The sequence below is a fragment of the Anabrus simplex genome, chromosome 1 (genome assembly GCF_040414725.1).
Source record: "Anabrus simplex isolate iqAnaSimp1 chromosome 1, ASM4041472v1, whole genome shotgun sequence".
NCBI lineage: Eukaryota > Metazoa > Arthropoda > Insecta > Orthoptera > Tettigoniidae > Anabrus > Anabrus simplex.
This window is the reverse complement of record NC_090265.1, coordinates 1,016,978,787-1,017,006,052: the sequence shown is the minus strand read 5'-3', so window position 1 is coordinate 1,017,006,052 and position 27,266 is coordinate 1,016,978,787. Positions and strand designations below refer to the sequence as shown.

Below are 27,266 nucleotides of genomic sequence, written 5' to 3'. Positions count from 1 at the left end.
ACGATATGCAGGGGATACCGTGGGTGTATTCTTCGTCTGCGTCCCCCACCCACAGGGGGTAGAGAATAGAGGCTTCTGAAATGTGGTGTTACAGAAGAATGCTGAAGGTGAGATCGATTTGGCTAAATTTGACGAGAAGAAGAGGATTGATAGAACACATCTTACGACACCCAAGACTTGTTCAGTTTTTGAAGGAAGTGTAGGTGGTAAGAACGGTAGGGGTAGACCAAGGTATGAATATGACAAGCAGATTACAGCAGACATACGATGCAATAGTTACGTAGATACAAAAAGATTAGCACAGGATAGGGTAGCATGGACAGCTGCATCAAACCAGTCTATTGACTGATGACTCAACAACACTGGGTAGCTAAGTGATGTAGGCAACAGATACACCCTCGCATAACCATTGAAGGATTTTGTTTCAAAAATGCTGACCCCCTTAAATTTACTTAGCATTGTGTTTGCAACACCAAAGCCAAATGATGAACAGTTTTCCCATTTCAGCGTTTTGATCTTAATTTCTCTACCAAGCACCTAAATATTCCTTCCTCTGTGTTATCACATTCCACTAAAGCAAGCACTAGAGTAACAATCTGTTATTTCTTTCTCACAAAAAAATATGTCAACATCAATGGATACAATTTGCAGTCATTGTTATCGATACTTGAGTAACATGCATTTTGAAGGCTGCCGACTATTTCAGATAATGTTGACTCAGATATGTTTCTCACTATCACACTTATCTTGGTTCTGCCACTCTGAATAGGGCTTTGGATAATGGTCTAGCATGGTCCGGTACAGATAAGGGGAAATTATGTTCAAGAAAAGACTTGTGAAATAACGTTTAGCTTATATAACACTATTATAGTCACTTTTTGTGGTTAAAAAATACGACTGAGAGCATCTTGTATCGTCCTATGATGCGTCCGTACTCATGTTTTTTACATTTCGCATGGTGTGGGCAGTCATTGCATCCTCCACGTTTAAATGAAAAATCACACTCTGAATGAACACATTTGCCTCTTACAAGTTGCGGTACATAACTTCACACTTGGACATGATAAAATGAGTTAGGCTTATATGAAGTTTTAACCCATCAAATTCGTAAAATCCGTAATAATCAGTACCACTTCCATACTACCGCTTTATATGTGAGAAATCCATAGAATCTACGGAAAGTCTATAGTAGCTGGCATCTCTATTGATTGATTGATTAAGGAAATTTTATTTTATTTTTGTAGATTTATTTATCTCCCATGACACATAGTACTGGTGCTACATGAATAAGTTCCAGCCAGCTATTGAAGATATCTGGAGCTGACTTGGAATTAGGTGCTTAAAAATAAACAATGTAAACACTGAAATCTGAACAGCAAGTGAAATATGAGCACTTAAATTTCGAACAATTGAAATATGATAAATTCAAGAATTAGAGTACTGACTTTATGTGAAATCTGATGGGTGAAATTAAATTCAGTATTGTTGAACGTTGATTGAATTATGAAGAATATTAAATTTAGGATTAACATTATGAATTTACACAATTTTTGAACGTATTGAGACGATTGGGTTAATGGTGGGTGCTCGTGGAATGATACCAAGCTTTTTTGTAAAGACCTGCAGAATGCTAGGCATCCCAAATAATATCGTAAAAGAAATTGCAATCTCGGCAGTTAAGGGATTTGTCACATTTTACGAAATCACTCATGTGCTATGTAACAATGTCTTATTGTCCTTAATCTCTTCTACTGTTTTCCCATCTTTTATCAGCAACTGTATATTCATATTTATCTTTGTTATGCTTTGTCCTTAATAATGTTCATGAAGCTAATCATTTTTTCTTTTTTAAACATGAAGTTAAGGTCACTCAGGAGAAGAGTATAATTATGGATATTGATGATATGGGTTTCCATTTTTCAATTTCTTTTTCCAGTAGTTAACAGTTAATGCTGAGATGAATGATTGCTTTTTATTGGTGAAATGCAGAAATGCGATATACGTATTCTAGGTTGTGATGGGCTAGGAATGTACATAATTTCATTCCTAGATTCGCTATCACTGTCAGCCATATTCAATCGTTTTTGCGATGTGGCCTCTTTAAGTCCGAAGCAAGGTAGGTTTTCATGAGGTCTCTCCATCTGGGACAGTCTTGAGCGATGTTCTGCCAATTGATCCCAGTAATCTTCTGGATGTGTCTATTCCATCTGTCCAGTGGTCTTGCCTTAGGTCTCAGATGATCTTTCGGGCTCCTCTCAAGCACAAGCTTTGTCCACCTACCATCAGTTCTCCGAGCAACATGGCCTGCCCACTGCCATTTTAAGGTAAACACCCTTTCTGAAATGTCACTGACCTTTGTGACTGACCTGATGTAATCTGCTCTCTTCCTGTCTTTCTTCGTGAAGCCTAGCATAAACCTTTCCATAGCTCTTTGGGCTGTTCTGAATTTTTACTTAAACTCGCTCAATGTCCAGGTTTCACAACCGTAAGTCAGTACAGGGAGAACACTTTGGTCAAAGACTATCTTCTTTAGGTGGATTGGCATGTTGGATTTGAAGATTGAAGAATTTCTTCCATAGGCTTGCCATCTTAGTTTGATACGTCGGAAGATTTCCGGTCTTAAGTCCCCTTTCATGTTTACAAGCTGTCCGAGATAAGACATACTCATTGACCTGTTGTAATGTGGAGTTTCCCCACATGTAGCTTTCCTGCTGGGGCCCGTTTGTTAGCATTACTTTGGTTTTAGAAAGGTTCATGGATAGTCCCACTTGTTGACAGGTTGAGACAAGATCATGTATTAGAGTTTGTAGTTCATCGATGTTGTTGGCCAAAAGTGTAATGTCGTCTGCAAACCTTAAATTGTTCAGCCTTTTCCCATTGATTTTGATTCCTGTACTTTGCCAGTTGATTTTTGACATGGCCATTTCTAATACTGCTGAGAACACCTCTTTGAATGGGAAAATCCGTGGTTGGCACACTGACGCTCACGAAGGCTGAAGAGGTTTCATAGATATGCTGGAGTACTCTTATGTAGGCAGGTTCCTGGTATCGTCACTGAGTTTCTTATTCCGAGTGTTATTCTTTTTCAACCCTCCAATTACTTCAGCAGTATCCATTAGCATTTTTGCCAGATTTTCACCAGTTGTTTTACGTAAGCTAAGGCTTGCATAACGGCAGTGTGGCTCACCGAGTCAAAAGCCTTTTCAAAGTCCACAAAGGCTAGTCAGAGCGGCATTTGATATTCATTACTTCTGCTGATAACTTCACGAAGGGTGAGTACGGGGTCGATTGTTCGAAAACCTCGGCAGAAACCTGCTTGTTCAATTGGCTGGGCAAAAATCAAGCTTTGAACTGATTCTATTTGTCAGTAGGCTACCTTGGTGAAAACCTCGTCAAGGACAGAAAGCAAGCTAATAGGACGATAGTTTCTGATGTCATGTATGTTCCCGTGCAGGAGAATCATCATTGCTCTATTGCAAGACGGAGGGATGAATGCATTGCGTAGACAAGACATGAATATTTTTGCCAAGTGGCTTAAAGTTTCATCACCAGCAGTTTGAGAACGCTAACTGAAAGGTTATTGCTACCTGCAACAGATTCCTTTTTCATACTGTTTATAGAATGTCTGATCTCAGATGGGAGAACTTCCAGGACTTGGGAAATGTTGGATAAGTCAGGAAAAGACAGGTTATCATCAGCCTTCTCGAACAACTTGCTATAAAAGTTTCTGATGAACTCAAGAAGTTCTTCCCTATCAGTCATTCGGCCGTTGTCCCCATCTAATGCAATTAATTGCTTCTTGCCGATTTGTAGCTTGCTTTTAGCAGACTTTAAACTTGTTTTTTCAGGTAAGTTCGTTCTTAGAGTATCTTCATTGAATTTCTTTCTGTTTTAATTCTCTTTCTTATGGTTTTGCACAGCTCAGAGTACTGCATTTTGTCACAGTCAGACTGAATTTTCCTTTCACTCCTCCTCTTTAGCAGGTTCCTGGTATCGTCACTGAGTTTCTTATTCCGAGTGTTATTCTTTTTCAACCCTCCAATTACTTCAGCAGTATCCATTAGCATTTTTGCCAGATTTTCACCAGTTGTTTCACGTAGGCTTTGTTGAAGGGCTTGATGGAATTTCTCTTTATTTTCTTCTAGATATTTTAGATTTGTTTCTTTTTCTCCCACACTGGGTTTAAGTCGATGGTCCTTATGTTTAACTCGGCTCTAGCCCTTACTAATCGGTGGTCACTACCAGTATTGAATATGTTGAAGACTGATGCATCTTTAATGATTTGAGGGATGTTAGAACTAAATCGATCCCATTGGTGAATTCAAAATTGGGACTTCTCCATATCCATTTACGCTCTGGGTGTTTCTTAAAAAATGTATTGATTATACGCATGTTGCATTCGGCAAACTGGACCAATCTCTCCACTCTCTCATTTCTCTCATCTATCCCACAGTTTCCAATAACAGTTTCACCAGTCTTACAGGTTCCAACCTTCGCATTGAAGTCACCCATTACTATTTGAAAGTGACAGTCACTCCCCTTCTCACAGGTTTCATGTAGACTCTCATAAAAGGATTCTAACTCCCCATCTGAATGGCTTGATGTGGGGGCATATACTTGCACAATGTGCCGTACCTCTTAGAGAGTTTTAGAACTAATCGCGCAATTCTACCTGAAGTACCGTCCAACACAGAGGCCTCGTTTATGAGATGTCGATTGATTAGGAAGCCCCAGCGGGAAGCTGGGTCGGCAAGCAGATCAGTGCGGGAGGATCACCAATCCGTCATCAAAGCAGGCGTGGAGATTATGCTTCACATCCTTTAAGTCAAAAGGCTGAGTGACATTCCTAGATTATAACCAAATATATAATCTTATCTTCAAAGTTACCATTTGTGTGTTCCCCTACTGGGGTGACATACGGTTATTAGGTTGGCATTGGGGCATACTTTTCTTTGTTGTTGCAGCAAACTGTTGTCTGTGTTGAGCAGTTTGTTTATGTGGCATTCAAAATTTCCTTGGAGCTTGCAGTTGTGTGATAAGAACTGAATTCAAGTTATATGTACATATTTCTGTGCCATGGACAATGGAGCACCATAGGTCTATCTGAAGTGATGTAACAGTAGCATGTAGCAAAGCAATAATAGACTCCAATGCACATTATTTTCCTTGCTACTAATAATTGAATTCGAATGTTGCATAAATGAGGTGACGAATATCAGTGAAATTCTATAGTCTTTTCCGCATGAAGGGAATGGGCACCGCACTGCACTCTACGAACACCTTATGAGAACATAAAGTACAATGCAATAGCAGATGGTAGCCATAGTCTCGCACGATAACTTGAAACTGAGAAGCCTGGACACAGTACCGTATCTGTATATAGTTTGACATTATAATAAAAATTAAAAAATTAAACTGAAGCCTGAAGTACTGTATTCTGTTATAATTAGAGGAAATGTTTTTGTTTAGAATGCACTATTGTGCATGTGACTCGCATTTTACCACCAGAAGCTACAGGCACCATTCCCACCATTGATCATTCCTAAAAATGGCTCTGAAGTAATGAAAGTTATACTGCTACTGATCTAACTGATCTTGTGAAACAAATTTCTGGCTATGAAGACGTAGATGACTAAAACATCCGTGAGTGGTTAAATAGTTATGCCTATGAACAGAGATATGAGAAGCTACGTGACGTGGATATAGTGAACAAAGTGCATTATATAGAGGAGGAGAGCAAAGGCAACCTAGGAACCCATTATCATACAGATTCATGCTCTGAAATGCATTAATCTGTTACTAGAGTATAAGGACAAAATTCTTTTGACTATATTGATGCTTTGACTCTCCAGATAATGAACACTAATCAGGAAAAATGTGTGAATGAAAAAAAGGAATGATTATTTCACGAAAGTGAACTGAAAGCAAGTCATGTGAAATACAGTCTGTATTTCAATGTAATTTTATTAATAATTTGTCAGTTTCCAAGGAGCTACACATAATACAGTGGGGTTTCAAATGTGATATGTAGCATGTTTCATAAATGCGCAGTCTCTGGTAAGTGCACATGTAATTTGGATATGTGGGGTTTCTTTTTGTTTTTCTGGTTCTCTGTGCAGTCTCAGGTTTGCATTAACCCAGATAATTAAGAGTTGGCTGTATATATAACTACAAAATTCCTGCCAGTTTTAAAGAGGAAGTAACGAAACAAATACTTCGCAGGTATATTTTGCTACACAGCCTAGAGGCTACTCAGTCCAGAAGTATGGCCACGCCATCTAATTCTCTTACAGGTGCAGAAATTACTGGTGAGATTATTAGTTTGATAGACGACAGTAGTAGAAGTGACGTATCAGGAAGCAATATTTTGGTAGTAATAACCAACAGTGTCCCAGTGCACAGCAAGAGGTTACTGAAGAAATGGCAGACAGCGTAGACGAAGAAACGTCTTCAGCTGTAATAACTTTGTCTGCTGTTCACTGGTTGTGGTGGGAAGAAATTTTTCACGAGCACAAAAATTATACCCTTCACGGTTGTGCTGGGTGCCAAAAAAGTGTTTAGAATCTGATTCAGACGTGTTTTTGCTCTTTCTTGACATCAAGGTGGTTAACCTAATTGTACGAGAGACAAATAGGTATGCAACAGAATGTATACTTAGCATCCCCTTGAAACCAAGGTCACGTGCCATAAAGTGGGAACCAGTGACGGGAGGAAATTTTTATGTTCTTGGGGCTTGTAACAATGATGGGAATAATGCAGAAACCCAGCCTGAAGAGAAGAGATGGATTTTTAGAAACCTATAATCCCTCAAACAATGGCAAGGGACAGGTTTGAACTCATCTTGCGATATTTACATTTTGTTGACAATTCTACATGGGATACGTATATGGGGCCTAAAAAGTTTCTTTTTACAACTTCAGCCTTTTTGGAAACTATACATTAAAATTTCAGACTGCTTACATCCCCAACTAAAGTATTTTTTGCTTCTTTTGTAAATAAACCTGAAACAAATACCAAGAGTGGAACTCATCCAAATTATATATATTTGCAAATACTCCATATGGTTATGGACAACCCTGAACTGCAGTCAACACACACACATTACTGAAAAACATTGGACATGATCTCGGTAATTAGTCCTAAAATTACCGTCGCCATAAGACCAATCTTTGTCGATGCGATGTATCGCAGATTCTTAGTCCTAAAATTTTAATTATATTATGTTTCGCACATTTACAGTCGAACTTCAATATCTCGAACCTCTATTACTCGAATTTTCAGTATGTCGAAGTAACTTTAATTTCCCGGTGGTTTGTCATATTCTTCACATGTATTTATTTCTCTATTATTCTAATTCGGTTACACGAATTTTTCGATTTCTTGAAGCAAACATCCCCTCCTTTGATTAAAAAAATACACTAACTCGAATTTTGTGCAACATTAACTGTGCAATACAGCATTTCTGGTTTGTGAGGAGCAGTTAACAAGTAAAGAAAGGATTTAAGTGGTGCTGGGAGCTAGTATGATGGGAACAAAAAAAAATTAAACTTCTAGTGATCAGAAAATCGGCGAAGCCTCACTGTTTCTCAGGTGTGAAATACCGATCACATACGAAAGCAACCCCCAAATCGCGGATGACAAGCTCCATTTACCGATCTCGGCTGCGTGGTAATGATGAAAAGTTTCAACATGAAGGCAGGAAAAGTGAACAGTAACAAAAAGAAGAGACTAACGGAATTTTTCTAAAGGTGTTAAAGGAGGTATGTTTCTTGTTTCATTACTGTATGTACTGTATCCTGTGTTCTAAACAGTTACTATAATAAGGGTTATAATTGAAGTGATGCCATAAATAGAGTTTGTATATTTTTAAATACTACTGAAAGTAATGCATTATATACATATGATTCAATTATGTGCTACACATGCTCAAAAAACTATATTCTCTATATCTTGAAATTTCGATAACTAGAAATAATATTTAGCTCCCAAGGTGATTCAAGATATCGAGGTTCCACTGTAGTATTATGAATATTTTAACTTGGTGGTAAAATAAAGTAAACTTGTGTCCTCATCCTGAGGTGGTGCAGGTCTTTTCAGGCACATCCCCAATGGAGGTGAGCTGCATGTACCATTGTAACCACATACCAGCCCTCCTGCCATTCTTAAATCTCTGGCATTACCGGGAATCGAACCCGGACCCCCGAGGATGGCAGCTAACAACACTAACCATTACGCAATGGAGGCAGACAACTTGATGGTGTCTAAACCTGTGTTGAGCTTCAATTCAAATATCACCTGAGAAGTGAGCAGCACGAGATTAAATTGCTGGCTTAAGAGGTTAATACTGTTTTGAGTAAGCAGTGCAGGGGAGAAATGTTGGCGTTTACAATACACATGTAAATTATTATTATTATTATTATTATTTTTTTTTTAAAGGTAGATACGGTATTTCTAGAAATCCAAGACGCTTTTTTCTCGGAATCTGATGTTAAAAAATCAAGGGTCGTTTTCCATTCGCGACCTAACAGTAATGAACACAACTGGCAGTTAGCATGGGATCCACGCTTCTTCCCTTCAACCCCCCGTGCACGCATGAAGCTATCTTCAATGTCCGCGTCTTTATTAGCTCTATAGGCTACATCGCTAGCCATGGTAATTGGTTGTACAGTGCCTCTGCGTAATATCACTGGTCCTCATGAAATAGTGGAGAGAGAACGACATTTTACTTGGCAGGAGACAGGCTCGCAGTGCAGGCGACAATCCCCTGAATAGGTTCAAAAATGTTCCTCTATTAGCCTCTACAAAAAGTTTCTCAAATCGGCAGAATGGCACTAAAACAAGCAAGCTTTCGAATTCTTAGAAAGGTCATGGCTACTCAGTGGCAGAGTTATTAAAATTAACAGTTTTACAGACAGAAGGAATATTTTCATGATGGTTCGTCATATTGTAAAGACACGTGGAACAGGTATTACCGGCATATTTCCAATGAATTCTGTTTATATGATGCCAATTTTAAGATAATGGTTATTAAACGTGCAGAAATGAAGAATAATTGTGCAGCCGCAAGAAAATAGGGCTTTTAGCGTGAAGACAAAGATAGCTTAACAATGCGTAATGTACAAACAACACATTCAGTGGCCCACAACAAGGACGCTTTAAAGAAGTCTAAGATTAAATTGTGAGGTATGTGCACGAAAAAAGCAAGGGCAGAATGGCATGGTGTAATAAACTTGTTGACAATCAACGTCTGCCGTCTTCATTACAGTATACATCATTAGCCGCCGAAGTCTGCCAAAGCCGGCAAGCGAGACGTGCGTCTAGCGGCAGCCAGTTGTACCCGACACTTAGTAAAGGTAACAGTTTTATAGACAGCAGGAATATTTTCCTGATGGATTGTTGTATTATAGAGTTAGTTTGCGGTCCCAAACACCATGGACGGAAGAGAGAAGAAGGTTGCAGAGTGAAAGAATGAAGGATTACTGTGCGCCAGGAAAGAGAATGTAATACCCAATGACTGGAAGCAAGGAGTCGTCATCCCATTGTTGAAAAAAGGTGATAGAAAGAAATGTACCAACTACAGAGGTATAACTCTGCTGTCACATGGACTCAAAATCTACAAATCCATCCTTGAGAGCAGGATTAGAAGATATGTTGAACCTACACTTGAGGAGGAACAACATGGATTTAGACCTCACAGATCAACTATAGACCTCATTTTTGCCACCAGAATGCTCTATGAGAAGCATTGGTAGAAAGGTAAAACACTTATAACTGTTTTTCTGGACATCGAGAAAGCATATGACCAGATACCACGCAGGCATATATGGAAATGTTTGAGACATAAGAAAGTGCCCGATGACATCATAGCGCGAGTACAACGATTATATGATGAAACCAAGTGTTGTGTCCAGGTCCAGGATGGAAGGTCAGGTTGGTTTGAAACGAAGAGTGGAGTCCAGCAAGGAAGTTGTCTTTCACCACTTCTCTTCATCATCATAATGGATGAAGTTTTAAAAGCAGTTAAGAGAAAGGATCCAACAACTAATGCCCTGATTTTTGCTGATGATGTAATGGTATGGGGTAAATTCCGTTCAGACAAACTGCTCCCACCTGGAAGATTCAATTCTGCGTAAGAAAAATCCTAGGATTATCATGCTAGGAATTGAGGTTAACTTCCCCAAGAACGAGTTAATACAGTCAACCACGGAGCAAAATCCAACTGTGAAACTAGTGGCGTCTGGCAGCCGAGAATATATAAACACGTGTTTCATGCGGAAGTCGAGAGATTGGGAGACACAGTATGCAGTAGTAGAAGTCTGCCCTGATGTCTTCAGGGCCTTACAGAACTCTGAGAAGCTTTACATTGGATACTCTAGATGTAACTTTAAAGAATATTTTTCAGTCATTTACTGTTTTAATTGCCCAGGCTACGGTCATTTCTCCTCTGATTGTGAAAAGGAACAAGCCTGTCTCCAATGCTCAGATGCCCACAATGTCCAAAAACAAAGACTGAGTGTATAAACTGCAAGAGATATGTTATTTGAGTCATCAGTCCATAGACTGGTTTGATGCAGATCTCCATGCCACCCTATCCTGTGCTAACCTTTTCATTTCTACGTAACTATTGCATCCTACATCTGCTCTAATCTGTTTGTCATATTCATACCTTGGTCTACCCCTACCGTTCTTGCCACCTACACTTCCTTCAAAAACCAAATGAACAAGTCCTGGGTGTCTTAAGATGTGTCCTATCATTCTATCTCTTCTTCTCGTCAAATTTAGCCAAATCGATCTCCTCTCACCAATTCGATTCAGTATCTCTTCATTCGTGATTCGATCTATCCAGCTCACCTTCAGCATTCTTCTGTAACACCACATTTCAAAAGCTTCTATTCTCTTTCTTTCTGAGCTAGTTATCGTCCATGTTTCACTTCCATACAATGCCACGCTCCACACAAAAGTCTTCAAAAACATCTTTCTAATTCCGATATCAATGTTTGAAGTGAGCAAATTTCTTTTCTTAAGAAAGCTCTTCCTTGCTTGTGCTAGTCTGCATTTTATGTCCTCCTTACTTCTGCCATCGTTGGTTATTTTACTACCCAAGTAACAATATTCATCTACTTCCTTTAAGACTTCGTTTCCTAATATTTCCTACATCACCTGCCTTCGTTCGACTGCACTCCATTACTTTTGTTTTGGACTTATTTATTTTCATCTTGTACTCCTTACCTAAGACTTCATCCATACCATTCAGCAACTTCGAGATCTTCTGCAGTCTCAGATAAAATAACAATACCATCCGCAAATCTCAAGGTTTTGATTTCCTCTCCTTGGACTGTGATTCCCTTTCCAAATTTCTCTTTGATTTCCTTTACTGCCTGTTCTATGTAAACATTGAAAAGGAGAGGGGACAAACTGCAGCCTTGCCTCACTCCTTTCTGGATTGCTGCTTCTTTTTCAAAGCCCTCGATTCTTATCACTGCAGACTGATTTTTATACAGGTTGTAGATAATTCTTCATTCTCGGTATCTGATCCCTATCATCTTCAGAATCATAAATAGCCTGGTCCAATCAACATTATCGAATGCCTTTTTTAGATCTAAGAATGCCATGTACGTGGGCTTGTCCTTCTTGATTCGATCCTCTAAGATCAGACGTAAAGTCAGGATTGCTTCACGTGTTCCTACATTTCTTCTGAAGCCAAATTGATCTTCCCCCAACTCAGCTTCAACTTGTTTTTCCATTCTTCTGTAAATAATACGTGTTAAAATTTTGTAGGCATGAGATACTAAACTAATAGTGCGGTAGTTTTCACACCTGTCAGCACCGGCTTTCTTGGGAATAGGTATAACAACATTCTGCCGAAAATCGGATGGGACTTCTCCTGTCTCATACATCTTGCACACTAAATGAAATAACCTTACCATGCTGGTTTCTCCTAAGGCAGTCAGTAATTCAGAGGGAATATCATCAATTCCAAGTGCCTTGTTCCTATTTAGGTCACTCACAGCTCTGTCAAACTCTGACATCAAAATTGGGTCTCCCATTTCATCAGCATCAACAGCCCCTTCATGTTCCAGAACAAAATTATCTACATCGTTACCTTGATACAACTGTTGGATATGCTCCTGCCATCTTTCTGCTTTGTCTTCTTTCCCTAGAAGTGGCTTTCCATCTGAGCTCTTAATATTCATGCACCTAGATTTCCTTTCTCCAAAGGTTTCCTTGATTTTCCTGTATGCAGCACCTACCTTTCCCAGGACCATACAGCCTTCGACATCCTTGCACTTCTCCTTCAGCCATTCTTCCTTAGCTACCTTGCACTTTCTATCCACTTCATTCTTTAATCGCCTGTATTCTTTTCTGCCCTCTTCATTTCTAGCATTCTTGTATTTTCGTCGTTCATCAATCAGGTCTAGTATCTCCTGAGTTATCCACTGATTCTTAGTTGATCTTTTCTTCCTTCCTAACATTTCTTCAGCAGCCCTACTGACTTCATTTTTCATGACTCTCCACTCTTCCTCTACTGTGTTTCCTGCCACAAGAAATCAGCAAGGAAGCCTGAACACTCATCATCCTGCCATATCACTAGATTGTCCAATTTAGGGGAAAATACTCTATAAAATCAACAACAAATTATGGCTAATTTACTAACATATCAACAAAATTTGCATAAATCTATCGTGCCTACACAGGAGCTACTCTTGAGTTTCAAGCATGATGAGAGAACAATTTTATGTTTACAAGAACCAAATGTTAGGGAAAATAAAGTTATAGGTTTCAGTCAAGGCTTTCATATTCATATCTCAAGAAATAATATGCCTTCAGAACGAGTTCGAGCGGTTATTGTCACAAAATCTACAAATGTTATGTTATTAACTCAATACAGCACTGCCGACAGAACAGTTGTTTGTACAACATATAACAAACGTGAACCTCACATTTGCAATGTTTACTTGGACTCTAAGCTTGACATCACTATGGATTTAAATGTTATCCAGAAAATACTTGACGATCTGCATGCAAAACCACTACTTATTATTGGCGATAGCCCAGTTGAAAATGCTCGAGGAAACCTCTCATGACTTTTGTAGTGCAAACACTATTTATACTTAATGGGGATAAACCGACATATTTCAGGAGTAATTCTCAGAGCTTTGTGGATATTAGTATATGTAACTCTGCACTTCTTCCATTCTTATGTGATTGGAAAGTGAGCGATGTTACAGCATTATGTATTTAAAACCCTCCTCTCCCGGAACTGGTTCTTTGCTGTGGAAATCATTTTCAATTAATTCGTTAACAGGCGTGATTTCTCCCATACTACTAGTGATTTGTGGACTTGCTCATTTCTCATGGATTATATTTCTGCCTGTGGACTGAAATGAAACATTTCAGAACTCCATACATATATATTTTAACGTGAATACATTTTTATGGTCCCTGACTTGTGCTGCGCTCTCGCGATAGCGAACTAAGCAGGACGCTCCTCCTACCGTTTCTTGTCCAATCAGCATACGGACGGGTAGCTACAACAAAGAGAAGTCATGATGCAAACCAGTTCGTTTGTGGAAGTAATGGCAAGTAGACATGTTGGCTTGTCTCCGAAAATGTTGGCATCTGGGTGGTGGAGTGCCCCAGGATAACATAACGACCTGGGTTTTATAACCCTCAACCATTTATGTTTATTGGCATCGTTCTGTTGTATCTTCAACCTTGAATTTATTTAATGAGACCAGAGAGATGTGTGTGCTGTGAGTATACTATTACTTGGAGCATTCTCGCTCGATATTGAACATCCACAAGTAAGTACTGCAAACAGTAAACTTCTGTGATGACTGAACAAATCTCCGTCAAAATGTTCTTCACATAAATTGTGCCTTCTGTATTGTGGAACCTGATATCTTCATGCGGCTATCGGATGTTTAATAAATAGAAAAGGAATAATGATATGGAATTAAAATCTGCCTGCACTATTAGTGAAAAGATAAACCTTGTGTTTGTTTTTTAAAGAAAAAGAATGTTAACTTCATTATATCATTTGCCGACCTGTAGATAGGCTATGCCTGAGTATGAAATTACCATTAATCTCGTATGTGTGTCCTTATGTGGGACTTCGCATGGGCATGCAATTCTAGTTTCTTTTAGCTTATCTGAGCTTTATATTTTTTCCTTATATTTAATTTTCCTGGTAATCTTTCTTTGCGTGGGTTGTTTTCTTTTGTTTTGGTGCTTGCCCCTTTATTGTGGTCTTACGCTGCGATTGCACTGTGTTTACCTGTGTTGTTGTTGGTTACCATGGCAATGATTATGATGATTCTTACTGAAGTGGGTGTGTTGCTACTAGTTTGGTAGTTGGTTGAGTAATTAATTTCTGGTTTCAAAACTTACTAACAAAGTTTCCTCTTGTTTACTATCTTTCTGTTAAATATATTTTCTGTTTGGTTTGGTGTTTTCCGTGTTGTGGAAACATTTGTGTTCCTTAAATTAAGTTGGATTGGGCTAGATTTTCAAGCTATGCGAAAGCCTACTCGGAGAAGTTTCTCCTGGTTAACGTTTAATCTCAAGGTTGTAAACCTTTATTTCTCTTTTTTTTTTTTCCTTGCTCAAATCTTTGAAAATAAGATATGGAAAACGGATCCGCATTTTAAGTTTAAACTTAGCTTTAATTAGACATTGACTATTCTAATTTGTTCATTTATTGTCATGGGGGTGAAGCCGATTCCTGCTCGTGGGGCCCCTGCATAGGTAGTCGGAATTGAATTTCCGTTACTGAACTGAACGTCAGCATTCCAGAAGCATCATTAAAGTACTATCTGAAATGATTCATTCTAGTAGAGAAAGGCTCTTATCAGAACCCAATTTAACAATTATTTCTCTTAACATTGAAGGACTGTCTTCTTGTAAAGAAGATCTTTTACATGAAATATGCCTAAAACATAACTGTGATGTTTTATGTATACAAGAAACTCATAGGTATGTTAATCAACGACGTCCTAAAATCCCTGGAATGAGATTGGCAGTCGAACGTCCTCATGGCCAATATGGAAGTGCCTTCTTCACTAAACCAGATATCAAGATTATTGCAACTTCCACCACAGATGAAAATGACATAGAAATTATTGCAATAGAATTGAGTAACACTATAATTTTTTCCATTTATAAACCTCCAAAGGTAAGCTTTTCATTCAGTCAACTTGATAATCTGAATTTGCAGAAAGTGTCCATCTTCGTGGATGATTTCAACAGCCACAGCATTATATGGGGTTATCCACATGATGAGAATGGAGAAGCTGTTATGTATTGGGCAGAATCACACCAACTGTCCCTCATTCATGATGAACTTCCTTCATCCTTCAACAGTGGAAGGTGGAAACGTGGATATAATCCAGATCTTATTTTTGTGAGTGAGCGGGTTGCCCATCAGTGTGTTAAATCTGTCTGCCTTCCTATTCTTAACACACAACATTGTCCCATAATGTACCAGATATTAGCCGCAGTCAGACCACAGACGGTTTACTTTAAGAGAAGATATAATTTCAAAAAGGCAAACTGGGAATGTTTCACTTCCTCTTTAGATAAAAAGATGAGTATGATCAGTCCCATACCAGAGACATATGACCTATTTATTGATGCCATTAGATTGTGTTCTAAAGAAGCCATTCCAAAAGGATGCAGAACAAGGTCTTTGCCAGAAAACATCTGCCCTACTGAAAAACTACAATTTGTATGAAAGGGATCCTTTCAGTGCTGAAACTATTGCAAGTGGTCAACTTCTCTCTGCTATTTCAGAGACTATTTAAAGTTTAAAATTTCAATTTTAATTGTAATTTCAGAGACTAAACGAGAACAGTGGTTAAAATTGATGGAAGAGGTTAACATGGATAGGAGTAGTCAGAAGGCCTGGAGGCTACTCAGGCGTCTCAGTAATGATCCTAATAAAACATCTCTTTGTAACGTATCTGCAAACCAAATTGCTCACCAACTCATCCAAAATGGCAAGTATGTAAACTCCAGTTCTAAAACAAAAGTGGATGTTCCTAAGACAAAATTCATACCAGAAACCAGTATGCTTTCTAATCCCTTTACCATGGCAGAACTGAATGATGCTATAAATATTAGTAAAAACGGGAAGGCTCCTGATGTAGATGAAATCTGTATTCAACAAATCAAGAATTTTGGACCTGTTACTAGAGAATGGGTACTAAATCTATTTAACAATTGCATTCGAACATGCAGAATACCCAAAATTTGGTGGAAATCTAGAGTTATAGCATTCCTCAAACCAGGAAAAGATCCACATGATCCTAAAAATTACAGACCAATTTCCTTGCTCTGTCATTTATTCAAGATCTTAGAACGAATGATTCTGGTAAGGCTTACAAAAATAGTTGAACCACTTTTGATTCCAGAACAGGCTAGTTTTAGAAGAGCGAAGAGCTGCACATCACAAATCCTCCATTTGACCCAATATATTCAAGATGGTTTTGAAAATCTGAAAATAACTGGAGCAGTCTTCATCGACCTAACTGCGGCCTATGACACAGTCACCAAATTCTGCTGAGTAAACTTTATAAGATGACAGAGGACAAGAAGCTGACTGAATTTCTTCGATCAAAGATTCTTTGTAGATTTCCAAGGGCGACATAGTCGTTGGAAGAACCTCAGGAATGGCCTATGCCAAGGTAATGTTTTGTCTCCAATATTATTTAATATTTACACGAATGATCAACCCTTGCCAAAAGGAACAAGAAGCTTCATTTATGCAGATGATCGAGCTATTGTCACCCAGAGTGATCAGTTTGAGAGCGTTGAACCGAGACTAATGGAAGCCTTAGATGAGATACTACAGAGAAAACCATCTAAAGCCTTACACCTCAAAGACGCAAGTTTGCGCTTTTCACTTAAAGAATATGCAGGCAAGAAGAAAACTGAAGATTTTCTGGAAAGATGCTCTCTTGGATCATTGCTCAACACCTAAATATTTAGGGGTGACTCTGGATCGTGCACTCACGTATGAACATTGTCTTAACATGAAACACAAAGTATCTACGCGAAATTCCATTCTTCGTAAGTTATGCGGTACCAGCTGGGGAATGCAAGCTCAAACAATGAGAACTACTGCTTTAGCAATGAGCTACTCTGCAGCAGAACATGCATGCCCTGTTTGGTATAGATCATGTCATGCCAAACAGGTGGATATTGCTTTAAATGAAACTTGCCGGTTTATAACTGGTTGCCTAAGATCTACACCTTGTGATAAGGTACATTGCTTGGCTGGCATTGCTCTCCCAGATATTAGACGTGAAGTAGCTGCCAAACATGAAAAATCTAAAGTAGATATTTCACAAACACATCCATTACATGATTATCAACCGGCTCAACAACGATTGAAATCGAGGAGAAGTTTTCTTCATTCTACCGAGTGCCTTTCGGAGTCACCTCAATCATCAAGACTAACTTCCTGGAGATCCAGAAACCTTCATCTCAATGGATGGATGGATCCATCTGAAACTCTTCCAGCCAGTTATGAAGAGTTGTGGTCTACATGGAAGAGTCTGAACAGGCTACGGTCTGGGGTCGGTCGATCTAAGAACAATATGAAGAAGTGGGGTCTATCTGAAGAGTCAACCCTCTGTGTCTATGGAGAAGAACAAACTATGGTGCACCTCCTTAATTGCAACTCCTGACCTCTCGTTTGCACCATGCAAGATTTAGTGAAGGCCACACCAAATGGTTGAGATCTTGTCAAATTCTGGTCCGATATGATATAATTGTTACTTTGAATGTACCTCTAGCATGTTTTTTACCAGTTAGGCCTATTTAATTATTTTTCATTCTTAACTAATAATTTATATGATGTATTGCTTCTGATACGAATAAATAAATTTATTGTTATGATTTAAAGGATGTCACCACCTTTTATTTTTCTCGTTTAATCTTTTTCTTGTTGAATTAAAATTAGAATTTAACTAAGACATGGCGTTTTCTTTCATAAACTACAGTCATTTAGTGTGGTATCTGGAAATATTATCCACGTTGTTTGGGTGTTAATGGGCCTGTTTTTGGGTAAGTACATGTTCTGTGTTTGACACTTCCTTGTTTGTGATATCCTTGTTTGTTTTTCCCTGCTCCTTTTTCACACCAGCTTAGAGGTGGTACCGGCTGGTGCATTTCTTGCTGACTTTGTGTAATTGGGAGTTAAATTGCGCTGGCGGCTTAGCGATTTGCCTACGCTTTCAGACCATGCTTTAATAATGATTGCACTGAAACCCACGGCAGAAATACCCACAATCAATGCCTCCAACTAGCTAATGATAATCTACAAGGCAAGAAATGTTGAAGTGTTTCATTTTCGACTTTCTGCTAAAAGACATCTTCGGAATACTCTAAACTACATACAGGCCTGTAAAACAGTCAATGAACTGGACCAGGCTGTGGATAATTTAAATTCCATTATAATTAAAATTTCTGAAGCAAACCTACCAAAAATTTATCGCAAATCCTCTAAGAATTTCTGGTAGAATAAAGAACTTGATATAATGCGGAAGCACGTGTTAGCCTGCTATAGACGGTACAAGCGAAGTCGTTGCCCACTTCTGAGGCAGAGATATGAAGAGATATACTTGGCAACAAAAGAAGAGTACAGAAATAATTAAACGGAAACTCGATAGTTGGAAAGAATTCTGCTCAGTCCCAACAAAAACAAATCCATGGGGGCTTATTTATAGACTATCTCAGAAACCTATAAATTTACACAATAACCTTTTTTTCATAGAGACTGAAAATTCCTTTTTCCGATACTGCCTCTGCCTCAATCAACGCTTTCTTCTTGGAAGAAGCAGAACATACGGACTTACAAAGAACAGTTAAAACTTTCTCTGAGGATGCTCCAAATTCAGAAGCTGAACCATTCTCACAACAGAAAGTTGAACGTATTATCCTTCTACAAAATGACAGGAAAGCTCCAGGTTGGGACGCTATATCAGCCAAAAACATTCACCTTTGATTCCCATCCATCTTTGTCGTTCTATTCAATAAATGCCTGTCCCTGCATTTCTTCCCTTCCGCCTGAAAACTTGCAGTTGTTAAAATAATATCCAAGGAAAATTACTTCAAATTCATCATGAAATCCTTCAGACCTATTTGCCTATTATCAGTACTAGGGAAGATATTGGAGAAGTTACTAACTGATCGGGTGATATACCACCTGAATACCCGTAGCCACCTAAGCCAAAAGCAATATGGCTTTACGGCTCAAAAGTCAACCGAAGATGCTGTCCTTGCCGTAGTTTCATGGATTCAACAAGTTTTCAGAATGAAAAAAGTAGCTGTATTGATATCCCGTGAAATAACAGGCACTTTTGACGATGCCTGGTGGCCTAAAATTCTATTCCAGCTAAAGGGAAGCTTATATAAAATACAAGCATACTTCTATAATCGAAAAGTCACACTCAAAATTGGAAATGCAGTCACTACTAAGTATGTCAACAAGGGATGTCCACAAGGATCAAGCTGTAGCCCGGGATTTTGGAATATCCTATACGATGATCTGTTACGATTGCCTCTTCCGACCGGATGTGATGCCATTGCTTACGATGATGATGCACTTCTAATCAAAACTGATAACCAGCCAGAACTAAATGCTCATGCACACTCATCCCTAGAAATATTCTTTAACTGGGGGTGTAATAACAAACTACAGTTTAATCCGACAAATACCAAAGCCATGTTTGTCACAAGAAGGAAGAACGTGAAAAATCCAAAAATTATGAAGAATGGTCACTCAATAACCCTGGATTGGGGATTATGCTTGACAAACACAAGATTTTAGAGCTCATTTTAACAGACTAAAAACCAAAGCAAGTAAGTTTTTACAAGGTATAACCATTAAATTTTAAAATTTCATCTTATATCCATATTGAACTGAGAATGTAAGAGAGGAAACTTAAGGGGTCCACCTTTTCAATATAAATAAATTTTATAATGGTTAAGTTACAACATGTTTACTTGGAACTTTTTTTTTTTTTTTTGCTTTATGTCGTGCCGACACAGATAGGTCTTATGGCGACGATGAGGCAGGAAGGGGCTAGGAGTGGGAAGGAAGCGGCCGTGGCCTTAATTAAGGTACAGCCCCAGCATTTGCCTGGTGTGAAAATGGGAAACCACGGAAAACCATCTTCAGGGCTGCCGATAGTGGGGCTCGAACCCACGATCTCCCGAATACTGGATACTGGTCGCACTTAAGCGACTGCAGCTATCGAGCTCGGTATTACTTGGAACTAGTTTCAATGCTATTTAGCATCATCTTCAGCCAAAATGTGAGAAATAAGCATAGGTACATACATACAAACATATACATTACACAAAATATTATAACATTATGACTAGACAAGAGTAAAAAGGGGAATAAAATAGCGAATAGAAATTAAATCACAAGTTCAGAACTTGGCAGTCATTATCACAACCCATGGAGGGTAAATTAATAGTAATCTAATTGTACAAACACGAGGTAGGACTCAACAAACAATCTTTTAGAAAATACATATAACACTTTAAAACTTTGCTTCACTTTAAAACTTTGCTTAAGTCCGGGATGAACTTGGTAGTCAAAGATTCATTAAATGATGTCAGTTAACTAAGAGTGTAGTGAACATTTTCTTTGAGCTTTGACAGAAATACAATATACGATTTGCGTAAGATGTTGCTTTGAGAGCTTTGAAGTTAGTTTTACATCATGGCTGTGCTGTTGTCTGTAGTCTATTGTTTTTATGTTGCAACATAACGTGTAAGGTGGAGACCACGTTTTGAGCCGAGGTTTCTACGAAGTTCGCAGTTCAATGTGGGACCTGCGGTGCAAAAAGGAGATATTTATAAAAGTTGTTAGTGAAGAAAAAGAGAGAGCTTGGGCTATGACGGAATGAGACTCACCTCGGGCGGCAAAGCTGTGGCGCGTAATGAAGAGGAACTGAGCGTGATGGATGAGCTTCGATCAGGGAAGCAGCTAGTGTTGAGGTAGGGAGAGGGAAGGAAGAGGAGCGGTAGGGGAGGTGAATTAGGGAGGAGGATGCGGTGAAAGCACGTGACGTGAGAAAGTATTACGCATAATATGCAAAACAGATCTATTATTCGGAATTTTAATATTTTTGAAAAATGCAATGAGAAAATCGAACAAGATCTTTGGTTTCTCGGAGATATCATTTAAGTTTAAGTTTGAATTAAAATACTGATCTAAATGAATACAGCAGTTTTCAGTAACATCTAATAAAGAACCTTTATTTAGAACTTCTAATACCTCAAGATCTTGATCTATTTCAGTTATGTTTAAATTCTTTCATATGTAGGCCGACTGCAGAAAATCGGTTATGTTTTATAGCATTGACATGTTCCATGTATCTGATTTTAAAACTACGTCCTGTTTGACCTAGGTAAGAGCTATTGCAGTCTCGAAAAGAAAACCTAAATACACCTGATTTTGGAAAAGGACTACTTTTATTTATTGATGTAGAGTTATGCAGGATCTCTGTACTTATATTGCTAGTATGAAAGGCTATTTTAACATTGCGTTTTTTAAAAACCTTAGTGACGTTATATATTTCCTTATTAAAGGTAAATGCTGAGAACGTGGCAGTGCTAGTTTTGTCTTTTATTAAGGTGGTTTCTGAGCGATATTTGAATTTATTGATTATTTCTTCAATAAAGGCTTCATTAAATCCATTAAATTTTGCTATAGAACGAATGGTGTTCAGTTCCTTATTGAAGTTTTTCTGGACATCGGAATCCTGAGTGCTTGATCTACCAAACTACAGTGAAACTCTGTTAAGAAGTTCCCGCATAGGAAGTTTTCCCGCCTAAGAAGTCTGATATTCTTGGTCCCTTGATCGGTTGCATTAAGATATATGAATATTTATCGTGCTTTAAGTGTTCTGTTGTCAATATATTTCCCGGTTAAACAGTTTAAATTTTAGAGCCCCTTGAGATAGAAAACGTCCGCTCAAAGCAGCTCATGGTTAGAACTAGAACTCTCCAGTCCCTGTGTTAGACTGTTTGTGCCTGTCATGGAGCCTCTCCGGGCTTGCCAAGGCCATATAACGTCACGCTATGACAACACCACCACCAGATGCTCACTCACACCTTGTGGAATCGAATTGAACCCATCAGTCGTAATTTCCACTCCACCATTTACATCAAGCAGAATAGAACTGAATGGGATTCTACGCGGGAAACACAAAGCACGCAATGGTTGGTTTGATAAAACATTAATGCAGTAAGTTGCGTGCCGTGACAGGGCGAAGTCATTAATCGAGGTGGCATCAACATTAACTAAAAACCAAAAAATGTATTTGTCCACAACACAGCAGCTTCTTATGCATTACCGTACTGTTTGTTAGGAATACATGAACGACAACCGTAGGGAATGCCACTTACAAAATTGTTCACGGTAAATACTGTACATTCCAAGCCATGTCAATTATCGTACTGACATACCGTACTGTATATGGACTCCAACATGATATTATTCTGAAATAAGGTCAACAATAACTGCGAAATAAAGTACCGTATAGGCTTAATCTACCACAAAATTGAATATTCTAACCTGTTTGATTTTTCATTCCCTTGCTTATTTCTTTCCAGACATTCTCTCTTACGTTGTTGTTGCAATAATGCTTATGGGTCTTGTCGTAGAAGAAATTACGTTTTGGAACTAAACTGATAAGATTTCCCGTGTCCATTATTAGTTAGGTGAATAAACTATTACGAAACAAAGAAACATCCCGACTCTATGGAGGAAACAGCCGACTTGCCAGCTGATACATATTATGCCGCCAAACAGCCGGCTGAAAGATCCCGATCATCTACGAAGTTGAACGAATGTTGATAACCAGCTGGGTGTTGGTGAGAGGGGGCCTGATACATGCACTCAGAGGCATTGCTATACCACGTGTTGGCATAAAATTGAAAAGTTAATTTTACCTTTATACGAGCTAAACATTGTATTATCGTGTCACTCGTAATTATTACATCGCATTATTAGAACGTAGCACAAGGATGAGGAGACATGAAATAAAATTCTCGTAGGGAAAGAAACGGTTTACATTTAGATGTGCTAGTGTTGCTACTGTGCAACTCAATATTTTCCCATGCACTCATTTCTGCAACTTTGAACCTGCTTTTCTTTTCTTCATTACCTTTAGCATGAAGAGGATTAAAGCAGGAAAATAAACTCAATATTGGCTTGTCCATGTGGTACTTGCAAAACAGTTAGAAATTACGCCCCTGGCCGTGACATCTAGTAGGAATGCAGGGGCGATATAGACCTATGAATAGGTTCTAAGAATCTCTAAGAATAAGTTGCCGATGTCCCGTCTGCTGCCGTCAACTTGAAGCAGATGTCGGGAGGTGTGAAAAACTGAGGCGGTTTATGGAAGGTTCAGTCAGTGTGCCGCAGAACACATGGAAGGCAATGTGGGTAATTAAGGTACAGCCCCAGCATTTGCCTTGTGTGAAAATGGGAAAACACAGAAAACCATCTTCAGGGCTGCCGACAGTGGGGTTCGAACCCACTATCTCCCGAATACTGAATGCTGGCCGCACTTAAGCGACTGCAGCTATCCAACTCAGTTGTTTCTAGTTCAAGAAAGTAGTAAAAACCTAAAAACAGTCAACCGTGGACAATTTATTTTCCAAGTAGGAGCCTAGACTTTTGTGTTTGGAAATGTATTTAATGTCTAATGCAGTATGAAATTTACATAATGTACGGTCACCATCTACCGTTTTAATGTTGTTAGTACTTCTTTTATCTCTTGTGCAAGGTTTTATATAATATCCTCCCTTCTCTTATCAAGAATTTTTATGATACAGTATGTTCAATTACAGTATTTTACTTTATCTCTAAAAATACGTCATGATAATCTAATACTGTATTTATATTGTGGCTTTCTTTTAGCAGCTCATCAGCCTATTTGGGTATTGTTCACAAACAAGGAAATCTGTTGGCTGTATGTTTCACATGTATGTCAAAGTACAGAATAAGTTTTCGGGCATTACTCCTTTTAAGAAGTTTCCTGCTTAAGAAGCTTTTTTTTTTTGGTCCCTTGAAAAACTTCTTAACAGAGTTTCACTATATTATATGTAGCCGCTTTTTGTGTTTGAGGATGTAATGAGTCATTTCTTATAGTAGTGGCCGTTTGAGTAGGCTTTCTATAAATAATATATGTAAATGAAGAGGGATGTCTATTGATTGCTAGGTCTAGGAAATTAATAGAATTATTTATCTCTGATTCTAAGGTAAATTTAATGTCGTGATCGATACTATTAAGGTTTTTGAGGGTGGATGGCGCATCTATAGAGCGTTCGTCCAGGATTATAAATATGTCATCCATATACCTAGCCCAGAACTGAATATTTGCAAATTTAATGTTATTGTCGATGGCGGTATGCTCTAGGAAATCAAGGTAGATCTCTGCCAAAATCCCAGAGGCCGGTGACCCCATTGCCAAACTGTCTTGTTTGTAAATAACCTTGAAAATCAAAAATAATAATTGTTAATTAGTAATCTTAAAAATAGCCATGAAGTCCTGAACTTCAAGTATACTTAGTTGACTGTTAGCGAGTAATTTTTTTTTCGATAATTGGGAATAATGAATTAGTTTTTATACTGGGATATATGTTGACTATATCAGAGGAATGCATTGAATAACATGGTTGAAGTTTGAAACTGGCTAGTTTTTTTTACTAATTCTACAGTGTTCCTGATAGATTTATTCGAAGAGAATTTATAATATTTGCTAAGAAATTGTTGGATAAACTGAGGCCTTGGCCTGCAGTTTATTATGGGTCAGATAGGGACACCGGTCTTGTGGATTTTGGGTAGTGCCTTAGCTGTCAACAAGCCTGGGTTCATAGTGATTAACTTATGTTTTTCCTGTTCAGTGAGGAGAAAAGATGTGTTTTTTTAACATTTGTTTCAATTGTCTTTGAATTGATTGTGTCGGGTCCTTCTTATTGTGTCGGGTCCTTCTTAATTATCGAAAAAGAGTCATTACCAAAGAAATTCTTGGTTTTTTGAATGTAATTGTTTTATTCATAATGACTGTTGTGTTGCCTTTATAGTAATAAGTTGGTTATCTTCAACTTTCTTTTTAAGATTAAGAATGTGTTTTCTTTCAGTGAGAGAATCCTTGTTGTTGTTGTTGTTGTTGGTGGTGGTGTTAGGGGACGCGATGCAATTTTTAGAGAGAAAAAAAATTTTTTATACGTCCATTCTGAGTTTGTCTTGTAGGTCAAACGGCATCTAATTGATAGCAACTTCTGATTCGACTACGAGTTTGGAAGCTGTAATGGCTGAGTTGAAACAAGGACAGTTGTGCTTTGGACCTTTCGAAACAATTCTTTTATCGTCCTCATCTAAGTTGGTGTCAGAAAGATTAATTACTGGTGGGTGGAATTATTGTAAAGTATCATCAACGAGTTCAGGCTTACTGTTAGGTTTAGAAGGGGGATTTTTATGAGCTGCTTTATCCTTAAGTGCTTCAAGTTTCTTCTCTAGTGTTATCTGTTTCTTAGACAGTATACTGAACAGCTTAACTTGGACTTGATCTTGAAAGGGATTCCACTGAGCCCTTGTGAGTGAGGTAGCGGCCTCGAGGTGAGCCTCATACAAGAGATGATTTAGAAAATACTTTTTCTTATAAAGAAATTTTTGTTCATGCTTTAACCAAAGTCTGTTTGTTCTAAACTGAACATTATGTTGATGGGGAGGAACAAAGCATTGTTTCGTGGTGCTTTTAAAAAAAGCAGGGGTTAAATTCTGTGTAATACACTGTTTGATAAACCTTATATCCTTGCATATTTTCCCAATTTTGATTTTTAAGCCCAAGTATTTGTAGGCTATCGATTTTGCCTGGTTGGCTGCTTCATTTAAATTTAAGAATTTCATCTTATATCCGTATTGAACTGAGAATGTAAGAGAGGTAACTTTTCAATACAAATAATTGTTATAATGATTAAGTTACATGTTTACTTGGAACAAGTTTCAACGCTATTTAGCGTCATCTTCAGCCAAAATGTGAGAAATAAGCATAGGTACATACAAACATATACATTACACAAAATATTATAACTATGATTAAATAACAGTAAAAAGGGGAATGAAATAGTGAATAGATATTGAATCACAAGTTCAGAACTTAGCAGTCATTATCAAAACAACCCATGGAGGGTGAATTAAAATAGTAATCTAATTGTACAAACAAGAGTTAGGACTCAACAAACATAATCTTTAAAAAATACATATAACACTTATGAACTTTGTAGTGAAAAGGTTGAACCTTAAAAAACTTGTCTCTTTTCTCAATGGACACACTGGGCAATGTCTCAGTACGATGTATTGCAACCTCTCCTGTCGAAATTGCAACCTCTGTCTAAGTCTCTGATCTTCCCGTCTGTCGACAATCAACTGATTTTTCCACTTAGCCACGCAGCCCTTTTTTGCAAAGCAATGAGCTGCATGTGTCTGAGACGTTACACTGTCTAATGGCCTACACTCAATACATATGGATAAATTGAACTGTAATGGCGATTATTTCCTCAGTACTGCCCAATGTACAGACTCTGTGAGAATAAACATCATAGTGCAACTTCTACTACGCGTTCTGATTTTTATGAATAGCAGCGTACATTCAAAATTAAAGGTTTCATCTTGTAGCCGTGAAATGAAAAACTCAATAGGTTTGTATTAAACTAAGTATCATAAGGAGCCTAAGATTAATGTTCTCTAGTGCTTAGAAGCATGAAGCAAACTCATAAATTTAACTTTACCTTCAATCCATAATTTTTTTTCATTTAAAAGAAAATACAGGATTGTTTGCAATCTACTGTGTGAATAACTGTCACAGAGGGTAATAATTTTACATAATTCACTTTTTTATCTCTGACCATCTTCCCAAATTTCATAAATTTGTGGCAAACTACAATGATTTTGCATTAGATGGCCCATAAGCTTCCTCTAACAAAGACCACATAGAGCTTGTCCAGGAACTTCAGAATAAGACCTCTAATTTACTGAAAGATATTATTTCTACAGTATCAACAATATTGTTTAACAAAACTATTTTATGAAACTTCAGTCTGAAATTTAAAGATATCTCACACAATATGAAAAACAAAGGAGTTGCAAGAGGTCTTTCACTATGCCTATGCCCTCTTTCCTGTTTCAATTAAAGATTACCTTCTATCATCTTTTTGTTTAACATTGCTATATCTAG

General features: G+C 38.0%; 1 protein-coding gene across 2 annotated transcripts in view; it reads right to left on the bottom strand.

Annotated features, from left to right (window-relative positions):
- Rbcn-3A (Rabconnectin-3A) overlaps positions 1–27,266 on the bottom strand; it is a 732,274-nt gene that overhangs the window by 605,398 nt on the left and 99,610 nt on the right. The window lies entirely within an intron of this gene.